The 23,769-nt window shown below is 39.3% G+C and overlaps 1 protein-coding gene and 1 pseudogene across 2 annotated transcripts in view; one reads left to right on the top strand and one right to left on the bottom strand.

Annotated features, from left to right (window-relative positions):
- The window catches only part of LOC148363353 (tetraspanin-9-like), a 407,202-nt gene that overhangs the window by 292,693 nt on the left and 90,740 nt on the right, over positions 1-23,769 (top strand). The gene's annotated exons all lie outside the window — the stretch shown is intronic.
- On the bottom strand, positions 11,848-11,974 carry LOC148363355 (U2 spliceosomal RNA; annotated as a pseudogene).

Genomic DNA, 23,769 nt, shown 5'->3' with positions numbered 1-23,769 from the left:
GAAGGTGGTGGATAAGTTCAGGTTTTCAATCTCTGGAACTGAGATCCCAACCATTTTGCAACTACCAGTTAAGAGCCTGGGGAAACTCTTTGACTCAACTATAAAAGACTGCTGCCATCCAAGAGTCTGTTAAACAACTGGCAATGTGGCTCACCAAGGTGGACTCTGGCCTGCCTGGTAGATCTAAAGCCTGGATCTACCAGCACTCAATTCTTCCCAGAGTCTTGTGGCCTCTCTTGGTCTATGCAATACCGGTATCAACTGTGGAGATCCTCAAAAGGAAGATCAGTAGCTTTCTCCGGAAGTGGCTGGGACTTCCCCGTAGCCTTACTGGGCAAGCAATAGCATCCAGCTACCCTTCAGCAGGCTTACTGAGGAGTTCAAAGTGGCACATACTAGAGAGGCTCTTCTGTACAGGGATTCCAAGGACAGCAAGGTGTCATCAGCTGGGGTTGAAGTGAGAACTGGAAGGAAGTGGAGAGCTCAGAAGGAAGTAGAGGTGGCAGTCACGACTGAGGCAGAAGACTCTGGTTGGGGTCCTAGAATCGGGGAGAGCAGGTCTGGGCTTCTTTCCAAAGACCAAAATGAGTCAAGCCCAAGGGGAGGAGAGACACCATCTTCTCCAGGAAGAGGTCCAAGCAGGTGTGGAGGAAGAGCGGGTGAGCAGGGCAGTCGGACTCCGGAAGCAGGGAGCATGGTCAAGGTGGGAGAACACATTACAGCGCAAGCACCATGCAAGCAGACTTCCACCGTGTCCGGTTCCTTGTGCAGGCAGTTTACGACGTCCTACCAAGCCCAGCGAACCTTCGTGTGTGGGGAAAGAGTTAAACACCCTCCTGGCCCCTTTGTTCTTGAAGAGGCTCCTTGGAACACCTCTTCAGCAGCTGCCCAAAGGTACTGGCTGATGGTCGCTATCGCTGGCGCCATGACCAGGTTATGAAAGTAGTTGTTGAGTGCATTGCCCAAGCAGTCAACAGGGGCAAACACCATCAAGCCACAAGCAAGGCAGTCAATTTCATCAAGGCAGGGGAGAAACCCAGGGCTTGTGCACAGACAACATCAGGACTCCTCCACATTGCCTCTGATTGGTTCCTCCAGCATGTATCAGCAACATCGCTCCGTCCAGACATGATAATCACCTCTGAGACTTCAAAACACCTGATCATGCTTGAGCTCACAGTCCCGTGGGAAGAGCGCATTGAGGAAGCCAATGAAAGGAAACGCGCAAAGTACCAGGAGCTGGTGGAGGCGTGCAGGGGTAGGGGCAGGGGCTGGAAAGTTTTCTTTCAGCCAATAGAGGTCGGCTGCAGGGGTTTTGCTGGACGATCTTACTGCAAAGTCCTAGGACGGTTGGGTGTGACAGGGGCAGCCAAGAAGAAAGCCATTAAATCCGCTATTGAAGCTGCAGAAAAAGCCACCTGGTGGCTTTGGTTCAAAAGGGCAGATCCGTGGACTGCTACTGGGACGCAAGTTGAGGCCTGATCAACCTCGGCTGCAAAAATGGATTGTGGGAAATGTTACTAATTTTAGCGCAAAGGTCGACCCTCTCCCTACAGCAGACAGAAAAAGATGACATCATGTTCAAACAGTCACAAGTCAACCTAAGACACTGCAGCATCATTTCTTCTGATTTAAATCCATTAGCTAAAATTATACTTGGCGTTTACTTTCCTCTTTGTCATAAAAGTGGCACCATGTGGCTAACGATAATACTCAAATTCATCATTTGGTAAATACAAGCCTTGCTTTTGTTTAAGACAACTATAATGTGATTTTGTTGACGGCTGAGCATCTTCCACAGTCGAAATTGAATATTGTCTAGATCTGCAACACACATTTGTGAACCCGCTATAGACGCACTGAGCTCAACGTTGTACAAGCATAGCTCAAAAACATGCTGATGGACTTGATTATTAATAAATAATGAGGGTTCTTTAGTTGTTTTGTGATGAGTTAACAGCCTCGCCTGCTGTACCAAGGCAAAAAAAATGAGATCCATTTTTTGTTGAAAACAAGGTACAGAACATTACTGCAATTTGCTGGATTGCTGCAAGCCATTCTTCTTGTCTATTGGTTTTAGAGCTGATTGGCAAATGCAACTTCAGAACCACTGGCAACATTTCTTGAACTGTACATTGTAGTGTGTAGGTCTGTTATGCAACTAATATGTTGCAAGATGTATTTTTAAAATAACAAAAAAAGGTTACTTTTAATCAGAGACACGTATGTAAGTCTATTTAACTGCAGACACTACTTAAACAAAACCTGCAAGGACGTGTCATGTAGCCCTTGTAGCACAAAAGGCCATTTGATTACTGGCATTATTTTTATAGAGGTACAACAACTAATCACTTATCATATCATTTGCCAACTATTTTTTTATGATAAATTGATAAAAATACATTTTAAAATGTAAATGTAAATCCTTACTGTTTCAGCTTTTCAACAGTAAATTTTATCCGGTTTTTAACATCTTTCATTTTAGAAGACCACTAATATGTGTTTTGTTTTGGGTTTTTTTAACTACTGATTTGTACCAAATATTACTCATTTTCTTGTTGTATTGTATCCTGTTGTACATTTTCTTGCATCACTAGGATGGCACTTTTTTATTGTTGTTGTGGATTGAACACGTAACAATGACAATACATTTAATTTTATTCTTGTGTTTGGCTGACATTTGAATAGGAAGATCCTTCATTCTGTGAATGAAATTTAGAAATGATTTACAACAAAAATAAACTCACATTTCTGTCAACCTATATGTATACCAATTGAGTGTCTAGTCGTTCATTTTTTTTCATGGGGTGATACTTATTAATTTTGGCTATTTTCAGACTTGAATGGGCAAAATACGTCACTAAACAGTGAATACAATATGTATGCACTGTGTGTTGCCTGTACGGCAATCATTATTCTTTAATAAATAATTTACCAAGGCAGACACAGTTTCGGATTTCCGTGAAAAGGTACTCCAATGTCTACTTGACTGGCAGTGGCGGCCCTCACAGTCATTTTTCCTTCTTTTATTTATGCCATGTTGGAAATGGGTTGTGTAAAAATCTGCACAGAAATCAAAGGGCAAAGTGGCCAAAGGATTTTGTGACAGAGGCCAGTAAAAAATTGATCACAGGCTTGACTTTTTTTATTAGGGTCATCAAACTATAAGGCGCATTAAATTAAAACAAAAAGATAAAAACTTTTAACTTTAATTGAACATCAATATTAGGAAATCTGGTTTAACAATTAATAAGAATCGGTTCATTCAAAAACGAGTTCAGTATGTAGAAGCATTTCATTATAATTATGCATTTCCAAATATATTTTCCGCATTTCCATCTCTAGAAAGCCGTACTGGATTATGAGGCGTTTTTTCGAATTTGTGGCAAATTTGGGGTGTCTGGGTTCACCTTATAGTCCAGTTTATAGGGTTTTTTGTTTTCTTGTGATATTGTTGTAAAATGTTTGCATTTATGTTATATTGCTGCTTTTTGGGTTTGAATCTCTTGATTATCCTCTGTAACAGTTGTTGTAGTCGAAGGACAATGCCAGGTATCATTTGTGTGGTAAAGCGGCATGCTACTGTGGCAAATTTGCATATACACATAAATAGAGTTCACTCTATAAGGAGCAACAAGTACAAAAAATGTAAACATGTTACTGTTCGTGAACATCCATCCATCCATTATCTGCACCCTATATCCTCAGTATGGTCGCGGGGGGTCCTATAGCCCATTCCAGCTATCTTCGGGCAGTGGGCAGGGGACACCCTGAACTGGTTGCTAGTGTTGAAGAAGATAACGATCGAAAATTTGTCTCATACGTGTTCTCAGAGAATGCAGGAATCAATGACGTAAGAGGGAGCTCTTTTTTATTGATACAACAATTTCAACAAGAAAACTCAGAGAATCTTATATATGCGTGGGTCTTTATAGTTTCAACACAGCATGTGTAAACGGTGCAGCCCGTCCCTTTCACGTGGCATGCACAGGGTTCCGTCCTTATTTGGAAGTGTTTTTAAGTTTAGGTCAGTTTGCCCTTTGCCGTTATCTCTTGTCCTCCCTTAAGGAGGATTGTTTATACTAATTCGTCCTCCGAGACCTTCCCGAAATTTAAATGTTTTTAATAGACAATAAATTACGCTGGAAAATACACATCAGACACATACAAACTAAAATATCAAAAAGCATTTCAATAATTAATAAAGCTAAATTCATTTTAAACTATAATGCATTGTATTTGTATTTATTATATTCTTTTCTAGTTCTGCCATACTTAACATATCGTGCAGAAGTCTGGGGCAATATTTACAAAAGTTCACTACAGCCCGTTTTTATCCTCCAAAAACGTGCAATTAGAACCATACACAGGGTAGGGTATTGAGAGCTCATCTCATCTCATCTCTTTGGCTACACTGCTTATCCTCAGTAGGGTCGCGGGGGTGCTGGAGCCCATCCCAGCAATCATCGGGCAGTGGGCAGGGGACACCCTGAACTGGTTGCCAGCCAATCGCAGGGCACACGGGGACTGACAACTCACTCGCTCATTCACACCTAGGGACAATTTGGACCGGCCAATTCACCTGAAATGCATGTTTTTGGAATGTGGGAGGGAACCGGAGTGCCCGGAGGAAACCCACGCAAGCACGGGGAGAACATACAAACTCCGCACAGGAAGTCTGGAGCTGGATTTGAACCCACGCAGGAGGTTCCCAAGACATGAACTGTGCCACACATGCGCTAACCACTGCGCCGCTGTGCTGCCCCTGGTATCGAGATCACACTAATATTTTATTCCTGCAGTCCAAATTATTAAAATTGGATGATTTAGTAAACTTTTTCACTGCACAACTGCTATTTAAGGTCAACAAAAACATAGTGCCAGAAAACATCCATAAATTATTCATTCGGAAAGAGGGAAATTATAACATAAGGGGCTGTAGTAAATTCATTATCCCAAAAGTGAGAACCACCAGAAAAAGTATGTGTGGGTCTGTTTGTGGAGTCAATCTTTGGAACAATTTACAAGACAAGATCAAACAATGTCCAACTATTCACTTGTTTAAATTTAAATACAAAAAAACATTACTGGCGGAATACAGAGATAAAGAAAATGGGTGATACGAGAGATTGGGAATAGTGCGTCTAGAACTATGGTTAACTTTGTGTTATTTTTGCTATTGTTATATCATAACTGTTATTATTAATATTATTACTATTGTTGTTATATCATTGGTGTATTTAATAGGGAAGATGAAGGGGTAGGGAATATAAGCATGTGCTTCTTACTACCCCTTTTCGAACATATTATGTATTATTATTTTGTTGTTGAGTTATTGTTTTTGTACTGTTTTTTATTTTGATGTTCGAATAAAGTTTTCATTCATTCATTCATTCATTCATTCATACTACTATATTCTCAAACACACTTCTATATTCTCCCACATGTCATACTTTACTGTATTCCCATTTTAGCTTGCACTACGTAATAATGTTCTGATTGGATACATAAATTATAACATTCAAATTGGATCCAACTCTACTCCCACACATACGACAATAAATTCATACACACTACTTTACACATACAACTACTATACTTTCTCACACATACTACTATACTGTCTTACCATTTTAACTAGCATTATGATAATGTTTTAAAGGAACACATACATTTTAACTTCCAATTTGGACCAAATTATACTCTCTCATCATACACACTACTATTGTCTCTCACACGCGCTACTATACTCTCATATACACAATACTATTCTCTCACACACTACAATACTATTTTCCCATTTTGGCTAACACTATAACATGTTTAGAGTGGATTCTAAAACTATACATGAAATTTAACTTTTGAATCTGATCCAATTGTATTCACGCTTTATTTGTACTGCTGACTTTATTTTCAAAATATTGTGCAATGAAACGTATTTTAGTTGTGTTCAGTGTTATCCAGTTTTTTGTTAATTTTGTTTTTCCTGAATCTGTTGATTATAAAAGGTATTTTAATTTCTATTGTGATTTTATTTAGAATGAATGAATGAATGAATGAATGAAAAAACTGTATTTGAACATTGAAATAAAATATTTTTAAAAGGTACTGTAGTTGTCATGTTGACGTTGTAATATTTGTATTTAAGTTGTATTGCTCCTTTTTTATTTTGACTCTCTTAAATTTTGTTCTAAAATCGTTTCAATTATAAAATATATTCTTTTATAACATCAAAGTTTGCATTGTAGTTGTTTAACAAAAGTGAAAGTATTTTAGTGCTGAAAAGCTTTGTGCTGTGTTTATTGCAATTCAAAAACGGGACGGCAGTGGGGTCAATTATTCAATGATCATGACATTTCCAAACAATCAGATCAATATCTATCGATACCTACCAGTATTCACTTGAACAGGATCAATACCGAAATTCCCAGGATTGACAACCCCTAGTGTGAGATACAGGCAGGATAGCATGTATTCTGAGTTTGGACCAGTAAATGGGCCGGTCATTTTTATAGTCACTTTTCATTCCATTTTATGTGCATGAAAAAATCTGCCAAGGTTAAAAAATGCATTTCATGTACATCCATAAAAAATCGTATGGCATTCATTTCAAATGTTCCAGTTGCAGTTCCACTGTTGAAAAATTAGCTTCATGTTAATGGCTTTTACTTTGCTGCAGCCACAAACACTGTCAAACACCTGCTCCCTAATCTGTGAGATAATTATATTTCAAAGTACAAATATTTGTGGTTTCAATTATGTTTTCTGAAAGTTTAATACAAGTTTCTCATGCATTAATTAAAAATTCCCTTCAGAGCATAGTATTTATTTCTAGCATACCTGTCAACCTCAGCTTATTTCCCCTTTTTTATAAATTATAGCAATCCCCTTGCATGTCTTTTGTAAGGAAATCTAAGATAAACAAAACAAACAAGAACAATGAGGAGTTGATCATTTAAAAAAAAGGTCAGCGAGAGAGAAGCTCGGCCTGACCCAACTGCACAGGTCGGTCTTTGGCTCGAGCTTAAGATCTTATCATTAGGCTAAAAGTGGCGGACAAAACCTTTTCCTGCTTGCGAAAGACTTGCTCACTTCAGAGGTGCCCGACCTTTCACTATTGAAATCAGCACAATTTGCTATTAAATCATCACAAAAAATTGTCCCTTTGCAGTTCGGTCCTTTCAAGTTTTCCTGGTTGTTGGCAGGATCACTTTGATGGATTTCCGACCCCTAGCTAAGTATAGTTTAAGAATGTTTCTAAATGCCGGCTGGCAGCCCCTTGGACATTGGCCAAACCAGCAGCTTTCTTGAAAACTGATCTTACGGGATACTGCATTATTATTATTCAGAATTTCTTCTGATGGCCTACAAGTACATTTTTGAGCCTATCAACAACTAGTGACACAAATGTGATTGGCTAAATGCTCAAATATGGAAGCACACATCTGGAAGCAGCGCAACCAGTAAGAAGCAAAGAAAAGAAGATGACAGACCATTTTAAATTATTATTTAAAAGTATTCATGAGAACAATATAATTAACATCTCATGATTCCAATATTTTTGAGCACAGTAAAGAAGGACTTGCAGGCCCTCACAGCACACGATTGATATTCTAAGGATTTCTTTTTTTTTTCGCCCTTATATTTTTACAATTCGTTTGCCGGGCCCGATTGAAAACCCTGACGGGCCACATATGGCCCATTTAGTGTAGTTTGTTAACCCATGTTCTACACAATTTGGATTTAGTTTATGTTTTGATTCCATCAAGTTGAGTCTCATTATGAAGGACACATGTTGTCATGTGTGGAACATATGGTGCACGCAGCAGGAAGTGTGGAGCATGCTGCTTCCATTATCAGTTCTTCAAAAAATATATCCCTGAATGTTTTCTAATTGAGATTTACACATAGAATGGGAGGATGTGAAACGTCATGTTGTGGTTGCTGTCCTGTTGTGCTGGCAGGTCATTGTGATTTTTTTTTTTGTTAAGGGCTATGGCAGGGGGGGCGAAAACGTTTGACACAAAGAGCCGAAATTTTTAACTGTGAGAGTCAAAGAGCCACTCCACGCACTCACCTGCCACGACAGACAGACAGACACACACACAAAAAAACACACAATTAAAAACATATTATTTCCCATAACACACATAACAAAACACATAATACTACTTCCGTTTCGTTTTGCATTTTGCCATTTTGACCATGAGGGTAACAGTCTGCACGCTCATGTTTACTTAATTTCCCAGCATTAGACGTAACCTACGCTGATGATTAGTTATGTGATGTCAGTTATGTGTCCGGAGCAGCATAAAAACAACAAATCTGCCAAATTAATTTCAAAATATTATTTATTATTTGTTATTAACTCTGGTGGATTCAGGTGTGTTTTAAGAGGGTAAAAAAACTATGAAACGAGGCAAAGAGCCACAGTATATAGAAAATATGATGAGGCAAAGAGCCGCATTCTGATTGGCCAAGAGCCGCGTGTTCGCCACCCCTGGGCTATCATACACTTTCATACAGTCCAAGAATGTTCATAAAGGAATAAGCCAATATATTAAGATGCACATTCAGTGTTACATTTTAAGGCTTTTGTTGTTTCAAAACAATCCTTCTCTTAAACACAACGAAATCGTACACGAAATGTGCAGTTGAGTTATTATTAGGGTTGGGCAATACTGGGAATCAGTATCGATCCAGTCCAAGTAAATATCTGGTAGTATCGATCTATACCAGCCATGTCCAAGGTCCGGCCGGGAAACAGTAACGCTTCCGTAATCAAATTTCTACTGGCCCGCTGCCTGTCAAAAAACAATAATATAGTATGTGGCCCACCAGTAATGTTGACAGCAGTATGAAATAGATGTGTTCACGGTTCACAGATCCCTTAACTGCACGGGTCATCGGGGCACCAATGAGGAAGCACCCTGGAACGCTTTCTCCACTGTTGAAGGTTCCTGTCTTGTTTTTGGGTCGTGGCAAAGTTGGCACCAGTCCATTCCTTAATGTTGTCGGCCCAGTTCTTTTTCGGTCTTCCCCTTCTCCTGCTCCCTTGGACTGTGCCCTGGAGAATTATCTTGGTCAGTCCTGATGATTTTGTGATGTGCCTATACTGCTGAAGTTTCCATCTGCGCACAGTTGACTACAGTTCTGCGTAGGGTCCAATGTGCTAAGTAGCTGATGCCTAGAAGTTTCCTGTAGCATCACATCTCCAAGGCCTGGATTTTCTTTTCGAGTTTTGCTGTGAGTCCATATCTCTTGGAGGAGGATAGAAATTACCAGCGCTTGCTTGAATCTAATCTTTGATTTCACTGCTATTTTCTTGTTCCTCCAGATGGGTTTAAGTCTGGCAAGTGCGGCTGTGGTTTGGGCTATGCTGGCCATGATTCATAACATGTTTATATAAGCATCTCTTTCAGTATACCTGACACGGGAATAAAATCAGAAAAATTCAAATGAAATCAAACAATTAAAATAATCAAATTTTTAAGAATATATTTCTCAATCATTTGCGCTATACATTGATCAATTAAAAGTGTTTTTATTTTTCATTTATTAATATGAATTACTATATTCACAACAAAAAATAATCAATAATTATTAAAAGCTTATCGTATGTTTGAAGCATTTCTTTATAATAATGCATCGCTGGATTTATTTACCGCGTTTCCAGCTCTGGAAAGGCTTACTTGATTATACAGAACACTTATCAGTGTCTGCCAAATTTGGGGTATTGGGTGCACTTTATAGTCCAGAAAATAAAATATTTTTGTTTAATTGATTTTTATTTTTTTTACTTTCTTGACTTTTGTTCTAAAACTATCAGGACCAGAACAGAGACAGGACCCACTTGCGTATGTTTCTCTCAGTTTTATTAGGAAGAAGGGAAAGGATTGCACACACGATCTGGTGATCGCTGTTCGCAGGGAGCAAGTTGCTCTGAACGCGTAAGTGGTACTTCGGTGGCGAGCGATGGCGTTGTCGGGAGCAGAAAAAACAGGTCAGTAGCCAGGACAGGAGAGCAAAAAACGTGGTCGAGATCAGAAAATGGGTCGAAGCCAGGAAACAGACGGGAGCCGAAACAGGATTGAGTCAGCGTCGAAAAGCTTGCCTAGCGTAAGCTAAGGATAGCCCACTCCTAATGTATGCATGTCATGATAGATCGTTATTCACACCATAGGTGTTTTTATAATTTTTACTAGAAAATATTCATCCATTATCTGCACTGCTTATCCTCAGTAGGGTCATGGGAGTTCTGGAGCCCATCCCAGCTAGCTTCGGACAGTGGGCAGGGGACACACTGAACTGTTTGCCGGCCAGTTGCAGGGCACACAGAGACAGACAATTCACTCGCTCATTCCAACCTAGTGACAATTTGGACTGGCCAATAACCTGACATGCATGTCTTTGGAATGTGGGAGAAAACCCACACAAGCATGCGGTGAACATGCAAACCCCACACGGGGAGGTTGCAGTAGATGGACTTGAACCCTGAACCATGGGGCTGAGCGCTAACCACCCATCCGCCGTGCCGCCTACTAGAAAATAATTTAGAAGAAATATTAATTAGTAATACAAATCAAAGATTGCAAATAAAAAATGAGAATAATAATACTTTAAATTTGCAAAATAAGCAGCCAAGAATTTTTTTGCAGAACTGGTCATTTGTCTTGTTAATTCCTGCTCACTGTTGCCTCTTTAAAGGTTGCAAAGCGCCGTAATTTGAGGCATTTTTTTTTTATTTCGGAAGCAAACCTATTCATCAAAGTAAGTTAAACTGATAGCAGACTTGCATTAATTTCGGGGTAACACCCTCATTAACACGTTCCCAATGATTCCATATTTTGTTGAGTTCAAAGAATTGAACAGAAGCTGAGCTCTTTTGCAACGTGTATTTCAGTTGTAAATCGAGTCACAACAAAAGTCGGTGTCATCTACAACAGTGGTCGGCAAACACTGTGCCACGCAGCCGTACCAGTTTGAGGGTGTTTTGGTATTGGTGCGCAAAGACGGAAAAATTTGACCTACTTTTAGTCATAGCAAATTTGTTTCTGTATAGACCCTTTCAAAATTTACGTCACGTGCAGGATCATAAGACGGGAAAAGAAAGCTGTCGTTGCTGCAATTTGGGTGTATGTCGTCATGCAGTGTGTTTGGGTGCCAGAATCGGAGAAAAAGGTTAGTAAACCTAAACTGAAGAAGTGCAGGAACCAAGCGGAAACTTCTAATAGAAAAAAAGAAGTGAGTTGTGATTAAATGCAATAAAGCCAAAATATTGGACCGAGGTGCTCATCGGAAATGGCCGTGTTTTTGCAGCACACTCTTCATATCAGTTAAGTGAAATTACAATTTTATGACCTTTGCTATCGAGTCCATATTACTTATTATCTCAGCAAAATATCTTGTTATTTTCTTAGCTTCAACTAACTGTTACCGTGTAGCCTAATTGTCATCAAGAGATGCTTCACCTAAGAAAATAAAATAATTAGATAAATATTTAAATGTATCTGATAAATGACTTATTGTGTGCTCAACTTTAGTTTGCAATACGTGCTTGTTTTTAGATTCGACCAGTTGCACGCAGTGTTTACAAGGCTTATGTTGCCATTTTGGCTACACACTAACAGTTAGCTGACCGAATTTGCAACATGAATCAAACCAGGATTGCGGCGGTGAGAGGGGGGTTTGGGGTTTTTAAGGGTTATTGATCTATCTTCGTTATTCATTATCCATTATCCGTTATCGGTCAGTTCATAACACGCTACAAAGCCTAGGAGCCGGGACACTTACTCTCAGCCAAAAGGCCAAGCTAAGGTCCTAGCCCTAAAGCCTTGCTGCGATCATTGCGAATGCACCGTTCCCGGAGGTACTGCAATACCGGGCCGATGCGTGGAGTGGACAGAGCAAGCTCATATTCCATCTCCGAAATGCAAAAATCAAAGATAGTGACTTCATAGAAAGGCCAAGCTAAGGACCTGGCATCAAGGCCTTGCTAGGCCAAGCTAAGGACCTAGCATCAAAGCCTTGCTAAAAGGTGAGAGTGCCAAATTCCAACGACTCGGTTTTGGGATTGTGGAAGACATTGGAAAAGGAATTTGGTTTTATCTCATAATCACACTATCTTTACCCACGGTACCATGTTGTACAATGTAATGGGTCATTTTGGGAAATACTTCACCCAAAACAAGGTTGTACATCGTGGTACTGTGAGTAAAATTAGTGTGATGATGAGATAACATCAAATACCTTTTCCTATGTCATCTAGATCATTGTTTCTCAACCAGTGCTCCGGGACACAAAAAGTGGTCGCGAACCCGTTTTAAGGAGGTCACGCTCCAGTGCCCTGGCGAAATAAGAATTACACAGTAGAGGCAAAAATGCCCTGCTTGAATGGTGTTTAAGGCGGAAAAATAATTTTATTGTTATTGTGTTTGTTTTATAGGGATTTTTTAAGGGTTATTGTTCTATTTTCTTTATTCATTATCCATTATCCGTTATCGGTCAGTTCATAATACGCTACAAAGCCTAGGAGCCGAGACTCTTACTCTCAGCTAAAAGGCCAAGCTACGATACTAGCCTAAAAGCCTTGCTCCAATCATTACGGGGGGGGGGGTATTTTTTAAAGGTTATTGTTCTATTTTCTTTATTCATTATCCGTTATCGGTCAGTTCATAATACGCTACAAAGCCTAGGAGCCGGGACACTTACTCTCAGCCAAGAGGCCAAGCTAAGGTCCGAGCCCTAAAGCCTTGCTGCGATCATTGCGAATGCACCGTTCCCGGAGGTACTGCAATACCGGGCCGATGCATGGAGTGGTCAGAAATTTCTGGCCGTGAAGCAGACGCTGTTGATATTGGCCATGAAAAACCCATATTGGTTAGTACACAAATCCAGGACCACAGTTGACATCACAAATAGAAAATGATACCCGTAATTAAGGTATAATGCAGACTTGTAAAGTCGGGGTCCCGTTGAAAGTAATCCAAGGAAACAAAATGTATATTTCCAAAGTTAAGGATGGGGAAAATATATATCCACTATTGTCCGCTGCGACAACAGACAGATCTACCGGTAACTCAGCTTTACCACATTTCCCATCAGCCCACGTTTGCTCCGCCCCTTATTTTTAATTTGTCCGTAGAACACATAACAGAATAAATCTCTAAAATAAATACATTACAAAGATATACAGTTGCAAATACATATTATACATTAACTTTACAGAAAATACATGCTAAAGGTTGCAGTCTTTCCATAAATTAGCCACTTCTCTGAATAAGCCGCAGGGCTGAACATTTGGGAAAAAAGTAGCAGCTTATAGTCCGGAATTTACGGTATCCCAAAAAGAGATAAGGGGAAGGAAACGTGAAAAACAGCGACAACAATGTTTAAATCAAAGAAGGAAACAATTGAAAATTCCGAAAATGGTGTACGAGTTTTGCCATTGAAGCACTGCTAGAAAGTACAGTAAATGGTTTAAAAAAGTTATATGTTTAAGTTTTTACCAGTATATTAATCTTTATTAACTACATGATTAAATTATGATCGATGCTTTGGTACACGCTCTACTCATATTTTGATTTTCTTTTGGTATATGGCTATTTTAAAGCAGTTTTTTAGGGTCACTTATATTTGATGTAGGCGTATGTGTGAGTTTATACGGTACTTGAAGTCTTTTTGGTTTTGCTGATCCTTTTGTTTTATTTTTTCAAATTTGACTATATTCTACTATCAGTACTTTTACTGCACAATCCATTCATTGGATACATTTGAGATAGTTAATTTATTTTCTATTTTTTAATCAGGGTTATAGCTTGTCATTAGAGTGGAATGGTGGGTCCTGAATTGAGACCAGTTGAGAACCAGTGATCTAGATCCATATTGGTCTAGTGTTTACATAGTAGATTTGGCTGTATTATTAATATGATTACCATTATCATTGTTATTATCACTAATATTATTATTGGGACCGGTCGCGAGAATATAGTCAGTCTTTAAACCGAGTCCGTGATACAAGAAAGGCTGCCGACCACTGATTTACAAGCTTAAGTTGCTAATTGCCTGTGGCCACAGTGATATGTCTTGATGAGCTCTATCTTGCGTCTCATTTTCCCTGTATAAACCAGATAGGGCTGTTATCTGCAGGCAGGTGCTCCAGAACAACATGTTAGCAACACAATCAGCTCTGACTGGCAGGCTGCACTTATTGCCTCACTTTTACCCAGCTTGATGCGATCCCATCATCCAAAGACATAGGACAGAAAAAGGAAAGAACAAAATGTGTCGTGTTGGTTTCATCAAATGTGACCTGATCTACCGAAATGACAGTGGTGCAAATATCAGATCTGGGTTTTACTATCAATGGAAAGTATAATAAATCAGCTTTGAAATAATGATCAAAAGCTTTATGATGAACGATTTTGAAGATATGGCCATTCGAGTTATGGACTTCCATCCACCTTTTTCTGTTTGATTCTAACAAAGGCATCTGTGCATATATAAACATGGTAAGAAAAATTGAAAATATTGTATTTGAATCGCTGTTTTTTTTTTTACCATTAATGTGGATTATGAAACTCGGGAAAAGTGTTTTCAAATTTAATAATTGTGAAAAATGTATTTAAAAAAATGGGCCCGTGGCTAAAAATAGAACGTTGCTACTTGTGACTCATTTTGAATCCAGTGGTGAAAAATTTGAAAGTGCACCTTATAATGCGGTTTAATTTTAATTCTAGAAAATGTGGTGGATACATTTGAAATGTACAGTTACAATTCAATTACACTGCTTACAGTAAATTCTATGCCTTCGACAAACATACAGAATGGTCTTCGATTGCCCTCTTTTGGTTTACATGTTAATTATACAACTTTCTTGGCCCATTTCAACCAACGATGAAAGGGATTCTTATAATAACCAAAGAGCATGATAGTATTTTTTTTCATTATCCAACTATTAGTGCTCAGTCAATTATTTGAGAGTTTTTAATCCAATTGTTTATTTTTTGTTTAGTTGTTTATGTTTAATCAAATAAATATAGATAATGTTTGGTTGACAATCATTTGTTCCAGTGTGAGATCACTGTTCTGCCTTTGAGAAACTTTCAGAGTGGTATTGCACAGGGATGGGGGGTAAAAGAATACATGTAACGACATTACGTAATCAAGATATTCACAGTTCCAGAAAAAAAAAGTTGTCATCAAATTACAGATAAAGTTAGGTAAAATAAGATAATCACTTTGCAGGATTACAATTTTATTTCTAACTTTATTAAGTTAACATAATGTGCCGGTAGACAAACTGTGTCATGATTTCAATCACTGACCGAGAGACATAAAGAGATTACACGAGCCGTATGTTCAATGTGGCACTTATTTTGTTGAATTGGCTTGAGCCTGCAGTTTTGTTAGGCTGTTAACGTGCGCATTGGGCATTAGGCAGCTAAGTTGATTGCTAGCGATGCAGGACATTTAGTAGATTTTAACAATTATCTTATTTTTGTATTTTGCTGTTAATGGTGTTTTTTTTTTGTTGTTTGATCACTTTTAAGAGGTTTGGCATACCCACTTCAAACAAGGAATGCAGTTTGTTGAAATGTTAGAAAGTGTTGAGCTGGGGTGTTTAAAACAATATTGGGTTCTTAATGTCCTTTCACTGTAAACTAAAACAGAGCACATCTGGTCTGCCATACGAAAGACAAATTACTTAACCTTGGTTTCCTTTTTCAAAGTTACATTGTTCAATTATGCTAAACACAATTTCGTAATTTCGTTTATGTTTTTGGGGTTGTTGTTTTTTTTAGCATATTCGGTATTGGAGTAATCCAAATGTAATCCAAAGTAATCCAGTTACATTACTTTAACATTATAGTAATCAAATTATGTTACTGACAAAAATTTTCAACGGGTAGATAATGACTTTATTGGATAACAGTTGATTGTTGCTAAAATAAAAAAATAAAAAAAGACAGCACAGACGCGACTTTTTAATGTTTTTTGCGAATCCTTTTTTGTTGTTTCACGTCGTTCACTAACTGGCAAAAAAGGGATCATTTTGGACTAAGGACGGCACAGTGACCATTTATATATGAAAACATTTTTGCGGCAAAACCAGATGTCTTAATGTTAATTTATGTTCTATGTAATCAATTATTTTAAATTTTGTTGTTTTTATGCAACCCTAGCTCCTACTGTATTTTTAATTCCATGTGCCTTATTGTCCAGTGCGCCTTATACTAGCTCGGTGGCCTAGATGGTAGGGCGCCCGCTCCGAGACTGGGAGGTTGCTGGTTTAAGCCTCGGCCGAGTCATAAGACTTACAACATTGGTACTCATTGCCTCCCTGCTTGGCGCTTGGCATTAAGGGTTGGAATTGGGGGGTTTGGTCACCTAATGACTCCCAATACAGCAGTTGGGTCTAAAATGGCGGCGCCCTGTTTGGCTGCGGCTGCATCGGCTCGCTACAGTTTAAGTGTATGGGTCAGGTCTATCGACATTTTGTTCTGTGTGGATGGTTACAAAGAATGACAATAAAAGTAAATTCTATTCTATTCTAGTGTCGTAAATATGGTACTAATACTGTGGTGAAAAGAAGTGCAATAATATCAACCAGCAACAAAAACCAGCAAATAAGTTGCAAATGATTATTATTAGTATATTTTTATATCTTTGCACTTGTTAAGGGGTGTAATAACCTGGCAGAGGGAAACGTGTCACGGAGGCAGTGGCCAGTGTGATAAGAGTCCTTTGAATTGTTAATGGTTCTGCTGCGGGCAGCACGGCAGCTGAGTTGTTAGCACGTCCGCGGCACAGTTCTGAGGTCATGGATTCAAATCCAGCTACCAGCATCCCCGTGTGGAGTTTGCATCCTCTCCCCGTGCTTGCGTGGGTTTCTTCCAGGCACTCCGGTTTCCTCCCACATTCCAAAAACATGCAAGGCAGGTTCATTGGTGACTCTGAAATGTCCCCAGGTATGAATGAGCGAGTGAGTCGTCTGTTTCTGTGTGCCCTGAGACTTGCTGGCAACCAGTTCAAGGTGTCCACTGCCCAAAGACGGCGGGAATGGACTCTAGCACCCCCACGTTCCTACTTAGGATAAGCGGTGCAGATAATAGATGGATGAATGGGTCACAAATGGATGAGCTCAAAAACATAAATGTCTCTTGAAAGGCAAGTTAAAATAAAATAAAATACAGAACACGATATACTAACGTTACACGTGCATATAATTGAGTCATTTTTACCGGTAAACTACTCTTCCAAGACAGTAAGCCTTTCTGCTTTGAAAAATGTCACCAACCACAAGGTTGAAATGATCTAGACAGGTCTAAAAGGGCCCTCTTGTGGCATAGTGTGAGAATATCTTGTGAAGTGATATACAATATCGCTAATAAAAATCTGAAACTCAATAAAGTAATGATCTGTTAATAAATTCACATATATGTCGCACGGAGTATAATTCACACACCTGTCCAAACGAGGAAAAAAACTGCAACTTAGAATTTGTGAATTTTGGTAATAAGATTGTAGTAATGAAACACTAGTTAATTTTAGAAATGCATATCAAACCGGTTGCCCTTTGTGCTAGTAAGCAAGAAAAAGCCCTCAGCTTCAAAAAGGTTGTTAACCCCTGCTTTAAGGTGACTCAAATGCAAGATTTCTATTTGATTAATGATCGTTTTGGTTTACTTTGAATGCCTTTTGGGAAATTATTATAACTTTGTTTATGAGATGTAAAGAGAGAAAAGAATAACATAAAAAACAGCAATAACAAAAATGGATGCTGAACACGTGCTCTAAAGCATGTGAAAAAGGTGGAAAGCTGAGAATCAAATTCATCCCTTGACAGTGATGTTGTCGCTTTCATTGTCTATCAGCTCTACAGTTTGCAAGATAAAGTAATTTTTGTAATCATAGATGATTTTTTTGGGAACACTTTCTCCCTCAAAGCTATTCCAGCTGCTCCAATTGCAGTGGAATTATTAAAAGAAAATACATGTAGGCAGTTCAAAGAGCACAAACGAGCAAACAAATTCCCAGCATGGAGGTTTATTTGTATGCCGCAACAGGGAAATGAAGGAGCAAGACAAAGGAACAACCCACATGTTAGGGAGAATGTACAAAGGATGCTCTTTGATTAAAGACAGGAAGCACTTGGCTCAGCATCCTCATTCTCCTCCCGAGACATTGTTCTTCATTGACTTTCAAAAGATTTATTTTCGTTATCAAACCGTGACTTTTACAATGGCCTCATCTTGAGAGTGCAACAAAAAAATCAAGTTGTGGATTCTTTGCTGGGGGTGTGAGTTAATAAAAAAGATAAGTTTAATTAAACAGGATTTTCTCTAACCCATTCATTGCCATAAGGTATGAAGCATTGACCATGAGTGCTAAAATGTAAAAATACTTTTATTACTGTTATTTTTTTGTCACAATTCTTAAGGCTTTGGCAATGCTTATCAGTAAGTAAGTTTCTGACAATTGTTTAAGTATAATAAATCACTACTAGATGGCAGGAGTGGCTTTGATCGGATATTTGTCAACACAATTTGTGCCTTGTTTTGTATCTTGTTTCCACTATATGATACCGTATGGCAGTGTGTCGGTGGCCCATCTGCCGCAAACACGCAGTGTGATGAGAAAAGCGAATACATATAAGTATGGACAGTTTAACAATTCAAAGGTTTATTCCTTCTAGAAAAAGAACCTTTGACATCATTTGGGTGGATAGGGAAGATGTTTCGTGCATGACCGCAATCGTTATGACGACCCTAATCATGTGAATATGTCACCAGAAACATCAGGGGCTGAAAAGTTTTTGCAAAGTTCATGCATTGTTCATGCATAGGTTACTTGCAATAAAATGTGATTTTGCAGGCAAGTGCCCTTGTGTTTATGGAAAGCATCGTTTTAGATATCGTGGGTATCACAAATAAATATAAAAAGGACTGAAGCGAAAGTTTTGCTTGAAAAGCATCCTTTCACAAAAAAAAAACCCAACGTTTTTTTCTCTGAAATTTTCATGGAAACAAGTATTTTCTCAAGACTTAGCAATATTCTACTGTTGCTTACTACACATTGGTAAAAGGAGAATACTTCTAAATAAAATTTGAGGGTTCAGGCTTACTTCTCATGTGGCATATGCCTATACAGCTGTCATCATTAGGTACCCCCACGTTAATTCACCAGACAGAGGATGCAATTATGACACAAGCTGGAGGTGGCATCCACTGAATGGCAAGAAGTTCAATCATAATGTGGAGCCCCAAACTGCTATTATATATTATTTGAAAATATCCACATTTCTGCACCATAATCACACAACTGCCTGTCTTGTTTCTCTACGAATGAAGAGTGAATAAGGACTGGGTTAGTAGATAAATAGTTTACTGGAGAGAATTTCATTATCTCTAGCATTCCAATGCTTTATTTTAAGTCTTTGATTCTCAGCTTGCTGCCGTTTAGGGTGGTGGGCCATCAGGGCCTGCTAGACATTCTCTGTTGGCTTAAAAAATGTAATGATATTTTGTCCATAAATAGTGTCTGTCAGCTTCCTTTCATTTGTTTCCCTACTAGTTGTGCTGCTTCCACATGTGTGTATACATATACAAGCATTTATTCAATCAAATTTAAGCCGTCACTCGTTGACAGGGTCAGTAATCTGCCCATTGGCCTTCACAAAGAATTCTGAAGCCCGTGAAACATAACATCAGTGTTCGATAAAGCTGTTGGTTTAGGCCTCGAGAAATATAGACGAGGGATGGCAATGCACCAAAGTCTAAAATCTACTATGCTACTAAATTACAATAAAATTTGTTTGTTTTTTTGCTCTACAGTGAAACTTAAACTTATTCAAACTTTTAACTTGTTTATTCTAAGCATCTTCAATGTCAAGCAACCGTTCAGTGAAGCAACAAATAAACTATGAAACACATGAATAGACTTTAAATTTCTTATGTAAAACACATTATCCTTGAAAAACACAGGAAACATAAATGAAAATATGTATGTAAAAATCAATCACAAAACAATTTTAACCTTTTTATATTCAGCGAATTTGAAGTCGACAACATAGAATCCCTGAAGAAGTTCTTCATTTGTGGAGAGCCCGCTCCTGTCGTCCTTTACTAAAGGCCATCACTGAAAGTGTAGGTGTGAAAAGCACGGCACACCACTGGCTATACACAGCTGTTACCCATCCATCTATTATCTGCACCAGGTCGTGGGGGTTCTAGAGTCCATCCCAGCTGTGTTCGGGCAGTGGGCAGGGGTCACCTTGAACTAGTTGCCAGCCAGTCAGAGGACACACAGATACAAGCAACTCACTCGCTCATTCACACCTAGGGACAATGTGGACCGGGCAATTAACTGACAAGGATGTTTTTGGATTGTGGGAGGAAGCAAGTGCGGGGAGAACATGCAAATGTTGCTCAGAACTGTGCCGCAGACACGCTAACCACTCAAACACCAGGCCACCTGCTGTCAAGTCAAATTTATTTGTATAGCCCTTAATCACAAAAATCTCTCAAAGGACTGCACAGGATTACAATGACACAATTACCTGATCTTAAACCAACATGCGGGCATGGAATAACTCAAAACCTAAGCGTGAGGAAAAAGAGAAACCTTGAGAAGGGACCTCACAAGTGGTATCCCTCTTTCAGGATGACCAGGGTGAATTACATTTAGCATTACAGTACACAAACATAGTAAACACTAGGTAACATGTTGAAAATTTGTACGGAAAGTGCATGACAGCAGCGACAACCGCCAGCCTGTAAACTAGTCCAGAAAGTCTATGACGTCCACGACGCAGTTTCCCATCTCTGCCAGCTGGTCCATGCAGGCGTTGACATGCTTCAGGTCAAACGCTGGTCCGCTGACTCATCTCAAATCGTCCTTCTCCTTCGTATCACCACGAGGCAGGCAGTCCGAAAAAGACAGGACAATACAGAATATGGGCGTCAATCTTAAGTTTTGGAATAGAAGTGTGTCTTAAGCCTTGATTTAAAAACTTCCATTGAGGTTGCAGATCTTATCTCCGGAGGCTGGGCATTCCATATCACCGGGGCCCGGATGGAGAACGCTCTCAAGCCTGCAGACTTCTTGGCTCTCGGAGTCAAAAATAGAACGGAATTTTCCGAGCGCATACTCCGTGCAGGAACATAGGGGGAAATCAAATCAGAGGGATAAGCGGGTGCAGGTCCATGCAAACATTTATATGTTAATAAGAGAACCTTAAAGTCACATCTTAAGTGGACTTGGAGCCAGTGCAAGTTGGCCAATACAGGAGTAATATGCTCAAACTTTTTGGTCTTAGTCAAAAGTCTAGCTGCTGCATTCTGAACCAGCTACAACGTTTGATGCTAGACATCAGGAGACCAGAAAGCAATACATTACAGTAATCAAGCCGAGAAGTAATAAACGCATGAATTAAAACCTCTGCATCTGATTGGGACAGCATCGAACGAATCTTCGCAATATTACGGAGGTGGTAGGTAGCTATTCTAGTAATATTTTTCACGTGTGACTGAAACAACAGATTAGGATCAAATATAACACCCAGATTTTTGACCGAGTCACTATGGTGATATTACATTTGTCTAGGTTCAGGGTAGTGTTTGAAAACAACTCACGACAGTGAGCCAGACCTATAATCAACATTTCATTTTTTTCTGGGTTAAGGCGCAAAAAATTAAGTAACATCCATCTTTGAATCTCAGTAAGGCAAGCCTCCAGATTTCTACAACTCAACTGTCCAGTTGTTTCCAGTGGCACATACAGTTGAGTGTCATCTGCATAGCAATGGAAACTAATATTATACTTGCGGATAATGTCACCAAGCGGGATCATATAAATACTAAAAAGAAGGGGGCCAAGTACAGAGCCCTGTGAAGCACCATAGGGGACATTAGATTGTTTAGAGGTCAGATTGCCATAGTTAACACATTGCATCCTGTCTGACAGGTAGAACCTAAACCATGAGAGTACAGTTCCTGAGATACCAATGCATTCCAGACAAACAAGTAATATGTTGTGGTCGACAGTATCAAAAGCAGCACTGAGATTGAGCAGCAGTAACATTGATGAGGCACCGGAATCTATTGCTAAAAGGAGATCATTGGTTACTTTAGCCAGGGCTGTCTCAGTAGGGTGATTTTCCCTAAATTCTGACTGGACAGTTTCAAAGAGGTTATTTTCTGACATGAAGTCATTTAGCTGCTGTGCAACGACCTTTTCAAGTAATTTTGCAAAAAATGGCAGATTTGACACTGGCCTATAATTACCTAGGCTTTCTGGGTCAAGGTTAGGTCGCTTAAGCGTAGGTTTAATGACGGCAGACTTGAAGGCTACAGGAACAATACCTGAGGATAGCGATATATTAATAATATTTAAAACTGATGGTCCTAAGATCCCAAACAGATCCTTCACCAGTGAAGCTGGAAACGGATCGAGCAGGCACGCAGTTTGTTTGGCCCTACTGACCATCTGTGTTAGATTATCAAGGGACAAATCATTGAAACTGGAGAATGTTTCTGAACAACCACAGACACGGTCCATACCTAACACCTCCACATCTTTGATATAGGAGGAGGATACAGAGCGTTCTTTTAAAATTTCATTCCTGATTAGTTGAATCTTTTTATTAAAAAATTCCATAATGTCATAAGCAGAATAAGTGCAACTATTTGGGATAAGTTGTTGTCTGGTAAGTTTCGCCACTGTGTCAAACAAAAATTTCGGATTATTCTTATGTTTAACAATAATCTTAGAGAAAAACGAAGCTTTAGCTGAGCCAAGAGCTACTTTATATTTCAGCAAAGTGTCACACCAGGCCAGTCGGAAGTAGTGCGCCAATTTCGTTCAAGTTTTCTGCAACTTTGTTTGAGTAACCTAGTTTCTTCAGCAAACCAAGGTGTATTCTTCTTAGGTCAGAATTTATGCCTTAGGGGCGCCACAGAATCAAGAACATTAACCAAAACAGTATTGAAGTTGTTTGTAAGTCCTAACATTCCTGTGGTGGAGAGTTTTGAGTGTACTGACTTGGGCACTCCGGTTATCGAGGGCCATATGTCCTGCAACGAGCTGATAATTTGTATCACCTGAGTTGAGGAAGAGAAACCTCCAAAATCATTCAGGACATCCCTCGAGGAGTGGAGTGCCTAGGTCTGTCCTAGGAACTATGTGACGTGAACAACTCAGATACGAGCATTAAACCGTGTTGCTGAAAACGGTGTCAGGTGTGCGCGGACACGCCACTGTTGCCTTGTGCCACCAAATTAATGCACCGCTTTTGACAATCAAAAAAATAACGGCATTGAAATGGCAGAAAAAATAATTTGTTAATGAAAAAATAATGCCATTAAATAACGGCATTATTCCCAACACTGCCCACGACCAACAAGTCCCATGTGATAGGTCTGAAAAATCATGGGTCCTTATGATGAGCCTGATAAATGAAGAAGCATTTCCCTTACCCAAATGCGATTCACGGGGAGCCCCCTCTGGAAGCCAGGAAACGGGGCGGGCCTTTACCCATGGTACCGAGCCGGCTGCATGGTTTATTTTGCCAACTTCTGGAAGTGGGCCAACTGTGTTTTCCAGCTCTTGTTTCCAATTTTGTCTCTCCTGATTAGTCAAACCATTTAATCCTCATTGTTGTGTCTCAGAAGACTTGAGTTGCTTGTAATTACAGAGGCTCCTGTTTAAATTGACGATCTTACAGTAGGCTTTCACCAACAAAATGAATGAAACTGTCTACATTTTTAG

Source organism: Urocampus carinirostris, chromosome 7 (assembly GCF_059441175.1).
Source record: "Urocampus carinirostris isolate Australia breed hairy pipefish chromosome 7, RoL_Ucar_1.0, whole genome shotgun sequence".
NCBI lineage: Eukaryota > Metazoa > Chordata > Actinopteri > Syngnathiformes > Syngnathidae > Urocampus > Urocampus carinirostris.
The sequence above is the reverse complement of the archived record's forward strand: the minus strand, read 5'-3'. Positions and strand labels throughout refer to the sequence as shown.